The sequence below is a fragment of the Trichechus manatus genome, unplaced genomic scaffold, assembly GCF_000243295.1.
Source record: "Trichechus manatus latirostris isolate Lorelei unplaced genomic scaffold, TriManLat1.0 scaffold00003, whole genome shotgun sequence".
Taxonomy (NCBI): Eukaryota; Metazoa; Chordata; class Mammalia; order Sirenia; family Trichechidae; genus Trichechus; species Trichechus manatus.
The window spans coordinates 2,917,743-2,923,570 of record NW_004443939.1 but is presented as its reverse complement, the minus strand read 5'-3'; the positions used below and the strand labels follow the sequence as shown (position 1 = coordinate 2,923,570).

Here is a 5,828-nt window from a genome sequence, read left to right as displayed (position 1 = left end):
AATTATTTCAATAAATGTCTACTCATCATTGACCAGAAGTTAGTTAAATGGCCACAGAGCTGCACGGAGACTGTGAAATGCTTTCTTTATCCATGGTGGTCATGGACTCAGTGGAACATTCAGTTACTAAGGAAGAAAGAGAAAATGGATTATGAGGGGCAATTAAGAGATTTTACCATACCCAGTATGGACACAGAAGTCCCTGGGTGGTGTAAATGATTAACGTGTTCAGCTGCTAATCGAAAGGTTGGAGGTTTGAGTCCAATCAGAGGCACCTTGGAAGAAAGGCCTGGTGTTCTACTTTTGAAAAATCAGGCATTGAAAACCCTCTGGAGCACAGTTCTACTCTGACACACATGGGATCACCATGAGTCAGAATCTCTGGTGGAGGATGGCAATTGGTGGTGGTAGTGGTGAGTGGACACAACTCATGTGACAAAAATTTACCCTAATACAAATGTCCTAAACCAGTGGTCCCTAGCCCCTCAGGATATTAAAAAAAAAAAAAAAAAAAAACCAACAATAAAACTAAATTTAAAAAGGGAGGTAGTCCAATATAGTGTTGCCAACTTACAATTTTTCCAAGTGAGGGCATGAAAAACTAACAATTTAAACCTTAATGTCACCCACCATCACAAATCTCTCATAAAGAAAGAACATTTTTTCCAAAAAGGAAAAGCAGAAAGAACATACTCTAAAAAATTTTAAATGGAGTAAATTTAGCTTATCATTGAGGGGCAGGGAGGCATGAATTCTTTGTTTTCACTTCACCACAAGGCAGGGAAAACTTCATCTAGACCAGCCCCAGTAAATGGTGCTTCAAACTGAAAGCACTTCCTTCAGACAGTACGCTAAGTTATAATAATAATGACCATTTATTTAGAGCAAAAATCATCAACAGATGGACTTCGGGCCAGATTCTATTCATAGATGTTCTGTTTGACCTGATCAGTACTTTTTGTTTTAATTTTAAATTAGTTGTCAGCGTCTAAAGCTTAAGAGATTTCATGTTTTTAAAAATATCTCAATTCCTGTATCTCTTGAAAAATAGAAGGCTCTGGCAAGCCAGGCCCTGGTTCCGCATGGTCACACCCAGCTGGATGGAACTCCACAGCAGCTGTCCCTTTAGATGGGGCCAATTCATTACAGGTCCCACCTGGCCAGCTCTTCTCCATTATGCTACCTGCCAGGTCCCTGTGGAAATCTGAGTTTGTGGCTCCTAATTTATAGCTACTAGTATGCAGGTATTTATATATGTCTTTCTAATGTTCATACCACATTCTAATTCCCATTTTATGAGATGAGAAACAAAGAGATGGGGTGGCTTGCCCATGACCAAAGAGCTAACAAGCTGCCCATCTGGAATTAGAAGCCAGGCCTCTCCAGCTCCAAGGCCCATGTGTACTCCACTGTGCCACCCTGCCTTCCAGTGGGCTTCTGACCCACATCTCTGGCAGCCCCCCACATAGGTAGAATTATTCATGCCATCTGGGTTATATGACTTCATTAGAATTAGCTGAGAAAAGTTTTGAATTCCCTGTTTTCCTGGCAGTATTTTATACTCCTTTTTAGACTTGTATTTGGGGGGAAAAAATCCTGGGGAAGGAATGATGGTTCGGAGGAGTACATTCCCATCTATCATGCAGACACAGCATGCATTTAAACAGCTCTGAGAACATAAATTGGTTACTTAATCAGCCCTAGCTAATCCATGGAGTGCAGAAGCCAAACTGCATTGTGGGAAGCAGCTTCTGCACATGGGGTGGGCACATCCAACAGAGCCTAGGGTTCTTGGGGTAGCTGCTGAGCGAAGCTCAAGGCCTTCCTGAGCCTCCCACCCCCTTTAGACTCTCAGTGTCTCGTGGATACAAGTTTTCAGAGCATGAGGAGGAGCTGGATCCTTTCATTAGAGAAGCAGTTCTGAGGCAGAATGTGAATCAAAAAGTATATGTCTGAGTTTCTTTTCATTCACAACTGGACTTCTTTACTCTTAGCTCCATGCTGAGAGCTTCAAGTCAGATATGGGGGGGAAAAAATCCCACAAGTTGCTATACTCACACTGTGCACATTCTGGTTTTCTTTTTTAAAGACTATACCCATAAGAGCCCTGGTGGTGCAGTGGTTAAGAGCTTGGCTGCTAACCAAAAGGTCGGCAGTTCAAATACACCAGCTGCTCCTTGGAAACCCTATGGGGGTGGGGGGCAGTTCCACTCTGTCCTATAGGGTTGTTATGAGTCAGAATCTACTCCACAGCAGTGGGTTTTGGTTTTTTATACACATAAGAAATGTATTTAACCATGATATTATCAACTATTTCCAGATCATTCAGTTTGGCTAATGCAATGCTACTTCTCCAATTCATTCACGAGTTAACTGCTGTGTGTCAGGCATGAAAGGTGATAGAGGTACAAAGAAAACGCTATGAATCACAGTGGTCCAACCCCATTGTGCATGGGGTTGCGATGAGTTAGGGCAACTCCGCAGCAGCTAACAATAACAACAGTCTTTGCCCTTAAGCCACTCTCAGTCTAGTGTGACGATATGTATGCCTTTGAGGAGGGGCATTATACAGCCTACCACAGAGACAGACAGTAAGCAACTTAAAAAATATATATATATACACACATATGATCATATAGACAGTAATATGTGAAAATAGTGCAGGGTAAAGGTATAGCGCATGAAGGAGTGAGTATTTTTTAGGTAGGAGATCTTTACAACTGAGTGAAGTAAGGGAATGAGTCCCGGAAAAATCTGGGGTGGGTACTGGAAGCTGAGCAGAGACCCTGAGACATGCATGAGCGAGGTGTGTTGAAGAAACAGTAAGGGGTTCAGTGGTCCTGTATCAGGGCAGGGCGTTATAAATGAAGTCAGATATGGGATTTGGCTTTTGCTCTAAGTGTGACAGGAAGTCCTTGGAGGATTCATAGCAGATGTGATCTGATTAACATTTTAATATATATAGTATTCTGACTAGTGTGAGGAGGACTGAATGCAGGGAGGCAAGATCGGAAGCAGTGAGGCCTGCTAGGGGGCTGCTGCCATTATCCGGGAGAGGGATAATGGAGGTCTGGGCCTGGGTGACAGCAGTGGAGGTAGACAGAGGTGCTCAGAACTGAAATACAGGGGGAAGTGTAGGTCTGCTTGGCTTGCCTGTGTCCTAGATGTAGTGGGCGAGAGAAAAGGAGGGATCCAGGGTGACTCCTAAGAAGTTTTTTTTATCTAAACAGCACTATGTCCTGTAACACTAGAAAGATGAATAAGCCACAGCCCAAGCAAAGGGAGGAAATGCAAATTTCTTTAATAACCTCCTAGTATAAAACTAGATTTTGTTCACACCAATAATCAATATTCAAATTTATTCACATAGAGAGTGTTTGCCTTGTGATTTTCTTCTTGTCCTTCAAAAGAAATGTCCTGTTTATGGAATCTATGATCCAGAGGTGATAGAATGATGAGAATATCCTAGGGTGCCTTTGAGAAACAGATCTCGCACAGCTGAGTTCATCAAGAGGAAGGGTGGGGACCTCACTGCTCAGCGGGGTGCTGGCACTCACCTGTGACTATTCAAAGAGGCTGGGCATCGAAGGTTCCTGAATCTGGGAGGCCTGAACTGACATACTTGAAAAAGATGCATTGAGAAAAAAGGCCGCTCCACACTGGGACAGTGACATAGCGGAGCCCAGGTGTCAGTAACAGAGCACGAATTTATTCTAATATAGGAGCAAGTGTGAGTGAAGCCTGGGTTTGCTAGATAAGAATCTGCCTTGGAGGAGATCATAATCCAAAGGGAAGATAAGACACATCCACAAGTAACTAGAGCGCTGGGTAGAGTGTTAAATGTTCAAGGGTTTGAATCTTGGCTCTAAACCAAAACAAAACCAAACCAGTTGCTGGCGACCCCACGTGTGTCAGGGTAGAACTGTGCTCCACAGGGTTTTCAATATCTAATTTTTTGGAAGTATATCACCAGGCCTTTCTTCTAAGGTGTCTCCCGGTGGACGCAAACCTTCAGCTTTTTGGTTAGCAGCTGAGCACGTTAACCACTGCACCACTCAGGGATTGTGGGACCTTACGCGTACTATGAGCTTGTTTTCTCAGCTCTGAAATGGAGATAATACTTTTTACTTCTTAATGTTCTACTGCAAATTAAATGAAAACTCAATGAGACTGTGTGCAAGACAGTATTGTTTAGATTAAAAGCCTGGGTCCTGGAGCCAGAGCTTCTGGGATCAGACAAGGCTTTGCTGAGTGATGTTGCACAGCCGCTCTGGGCCTCCATTTCCTCATCTGCAAAGCGAAGCTGATAATAGTACCTCTCTCACAGGGTAGCTGTGTGGTTAAAATGAATTAACGTGTAGAGCATTCAGATCGGTGCCTGGCTCATGGTAAGGCTCAGTAAGAGTCAACAATTATTAATGTATAAGATGCTTTCAACTAAAAAGCTCAATAAATGGGAACTACTTTTACTATTGGCCTGGCCATCTGCTTCTGAAAAAAATCAGCCACTGAAAACCCTTTAGAGCACAATTGTCCTCTGACACACATGAGGTCATGAGTCGGAGTCAACTCAGCAGCAACTGGTGATGGTGGCGCTTTTACTGTTATAAACAGGAACAGTGAATTTATTCCACGTCAGCAGGTATGGCTTAGAAGCCCACTCTGTGCTCAGAAGAAAAAAAGGACTGGCTAGCCCCTAGCCCCAAAGCCCTCAGTCTAGGAGAGAGGAAAATCAATAGCATCAAAATGCTATGAGTGGGTAAGAGCTTTGAGAATCAAGGGCTAAGGAAACACGGGGAGCCCCTTTTAGGTGAGCATATCAGAGGAAGACCCCAGGCCCAGCAACCAGTGCCTAATGGGTGTTCACTGAATGCTCACTCCTGTGGTCATGTGCAAACAGAGGTAACTTTGCATGTGTCCGGAAGAACTCCGTTTGTCCAGAGTATGTCATTTTTATGTAATACAACAGGACTTATGTTTCAAAAAATTGATGATAAACTTGAGATGTGTGCTGAAGTGACGGCACAAGATGTTTTAACATCTGGGGCCCATGTTTCTAAGTTTAGTTTTGACATAATGCTTCAGCTTTTGCAAAATAAGTTTGTTAACATAGTACATTGCTCTGTCTTTTAGAATTTTCAAAGTGCTTTCACATTTATTTATTTGATCTTCACACAAAGCCCAGTGACTATCCTGAATTCCCAGATGAGGAAACCAGGACCCATTTCTACTAGCCAATGGCAAGAAAAGGGAAAGGAGTCAACACTCTTTAATGAACTATTACTTTTTCCTTTTTAAAGTGTATTTGATGTTTCTTGAGCGTCCAGCCTCTAACCCAGGGATTACAAATACAAATGCCTACAGGGGCTAGGCAGATAACAAGAGGTATAAATAGGTTTGGTGTATGGTCGTAGGTGGGGGCACTGGTGGTTCAGTGGTAGAATTCTTGCCTTCCGTGCAGGAGACCCAGGTTTGATTCCTGGCCAGTGCACTCATGTGCAGCTACTATTCATCCTTCAGTGGTGGCTTGTGTGTTGCTGTGGTGCTGAACAGGTTTCAGCAGAGCTTCTAGACTAAGATGGATTAGGAACAAAGGCCTAGTGATCTACTTCCAGAAACCAGCCAATGAAAACCCTATGGAACACTACGATCCGATCCCGTTGTGCATGGGGTCATCATGAGTCAGGGGCCAACTCAACAGCAGCTGACAACCACAACAAGGTCATAGGCAGTTGGACCTTGCTGAACTGGGAAGTATAAGGCACACCCAAAGGTATTCCAATTGCAATTTATAACTTACATTTGTATGACACATATAACTTTATCAA

General features: G+C 43.2%; 1 non-coding gene across 1 annotated transcript; it reads left to right on the top strand.

Annotated features, from left to right (window-relative positions):
• The first annotated feature begins 5,420 nt into the window (after positions 1-5,420).
• Positions 5,421-5,491, top strand: TRNAG-UCC (transfer RNA glycine (anticodon UCC)). Its single transcript has one exon. It is a non-coding gene; the product is annotated as a tRNA-Gly (tRNA).
• The last annotated feature ends 337 nt before the right edge of the window (positions 5,492-5,828 follow it).